General features: G+C 35.1%; 1 pseudogene; it reads left to right on the top strand.

The window, feature by feature from the left end:
* The first annotated feature begins 1,668 nt into the window (after positions 1 to 1,668).
* On the top strand, positions 1,669 to 1,768 carry LOC125082751 (uncharacterized; annotated as a pseudogene).
* The last annotated feature ends 681 nt before the right edge of the window (positions 1,769 to 2,449 follow it).

Here is a 2,449-nt window from a genome sequence, read left to right as displayed (position 1 = left end):
ACTTATACTTAAAGTTTAAAATGTCTCAAACCAAAGCCATTGTCTTTCCATAACAAAACTACTTTGTTTTTCTCTTCCTTGTAGTTAAGGGTATCATGATCCTCTCACTTACTCAAGAAAGAAACCAGGGAGTCATCTTAGACATCATCTCTTTCTCACACTCATATCCATCCATCTCCAGGTTAATTGCTTTATCTGATTCCTTATCTCTCATCTGGATCATCTTCATGGGTCTTTCAACTCAACAGCTTTCTGATCCATCCTCCGTCACAGTGGTTTTCAAATTGTATTTTTTGGAACTTGGGTTATTCTTGTTCTTTGCTTGTTTTGTTTTGCTTTTGTTTTGTTTTTGGCCCTTTTGGTTTGGGAAAGCTTACTTCCACTTCAACTAGAATGCCTCCTTTGCCTTGCTCATAGAGCTTTCCCTAACTTCCCCATGTGAGGAAAAGCACTTCCAAGTCTTTTGTGTGCATGCAGGCTTTTACATGTGCCTCTGTTATTTATTACCTGACCCAAGCGCTGTAATTACGTCATTTATAAATCTGTCTCCTCCGGGAGTACATTAATTTTCTATTCTTTAAATGCCCAGATGATTGCAGAATCCTGGGTTTGATATATGTTTGGACAAAGAGAGATGATATTGTTGGTAACAAAGATTAGGACTGCAGCAAAGTGCTCATTTAAGAAGGCATTAAATAATTCGCTTTTGAAGACACCGAGTTTGTTATTTCTGTGAGCCTTGAAGCTAGAAATAAGTAATAAAGAATATGGATGTGGAATTCAAGAGACATCCAATCTGGAAATGCAAACTTGATTGTTATCAATATGCATATAACTAGGGCAACTCCAAATGGAAACAATTCACCTACTTAACCCATAAATTCCAGTGTGGAGAGGATTACTCTGATGTAAAAAAGTCTGTGTTTTGTCACCCTCCTCACATGGAAATCTACCAGCTGAGGATTGAAATTTACATTGTAGAAGGTCATGAATAAGTAACCTAGAGTCACAGGACCCATAATTTTCTTTTAAGACTAAGAAGTCCTAAATATTTTTTTTTCCATTGTATTATGGATACGGAGGGCTGTTAGAAAAGGAATGTTCATTTGGTCAGACTTGGATTTAAATCCTGGCTCTCTGGAAACCTAGCAGTCTGAGCTTCTTTGAGTTAGCTAACCATTCTCCACCTAAGTTTTCTTATTAGTAAATAGGAATAATAATGCCTAAATTGGAATAACGTTGTTAATATTTTTAATGAGATAATATTCAGGAAAAGAGAGTTCTGGAATGCTTGCACATAGTAGGCACTCAATAAATTTCTTTAAAAAACATTTATTGAGTTCCCTTTATGTGCTGTGCACTGTTCTGGTGGAGCTTACACTCAAAAGCAGGGAGAAGAGAGAAAACAATAAACAATGAACACAGGGAAGAAGTCAGTTATATTGTATGCCAAAAGGTAACATAATTCTTTCTATGTTGAAACTCATATAAGGCAAGTAGATCCAAACCTTAATGCCTACAGGGGTCAGGAAAAAAAATCAAAATAAGGCACGTTGTTGAAAAAAAGCAGCCCTTTTAAATTATTCTGAAATTGTTTTGAAAAAGTAAAAGTACAGAAAACTTGTTTCTTTTCTCTTCCTAAGTTTACCTTCAGAAAATAGTAGTACAGTGGCTTCCATAGCACACATGCTAAAATTGGAACGATACAGAGATTAGCATGGCCCTTAGCAATGATGACTCACAAATTCATGAAGCATTCCATATTGAGAAAGAAAGAATGAGAGAGGGAGGGAGGGAGGAAAAGATGGAGGAAAGGGAAAAAAAGGAAAGGAAAGGAAAGGAAAGGAAAGGAAAAAGGAAAAGAAGAAGGGAAAGGAAGGGAAGGGAAAGGAAAGGAAAAAGAGGAAGAAAAGAAGGAAGGAAGGAAGGAAGGAAGAAAAGAAAGGAAGAGAAGAAGAGAGAGAAAGAAAGAATAGTACAAGTGTCCTAATAAATGATAACTGAAGCCTTCCCATCTGAGACATGAACAGGGCAAGTTCAGAGTGCGCTGGCCTTTGGTAGCCTTTGGGAATATAGACTCAGTGTAACCAGAACTGCCAAGTTTTCAAAAGAAATCACAAGTTTACATTTTGGGTAAAATGTCTTAATCTGAATATAGCAATATATTCATATTTTTTTTTCCCAAAACATTTGTTGACTACACTTTGGCCTATAGATGTAATTTATGAGAGATTCTATTTCTCCATAATTTTTCCTGACCATATGTACTTAAAAATTATTTAATTTTAATGAAAGAAATATAGTAGTAAACAGATGTTTAATTTTTCATTGCTTTAAACCTAGTCATAAGAATATTTTCATTTGTTCAAATAAAATTAAACTGTCTTTTCTTCTGTGAATGACCTGCTTATATTCTTTGCCCATTTTACTTAGTAATTTATTATTTTCA

This window comes from Lutra lutra, chromosome 12, assembly GCF_902655055.1.
Source record: "Lutra lutra chromosome 12, mLutLut1.2, whole genome shotgun sequence".
NCBI lineage: Eukaryota > Metazoa > Chordata > Mammalia > Carnivora > Mustelidae > Lutra > Lutra lutra.
This window is presented reverse-complemented; position numbering and strand designations above follow the sequence as displayed.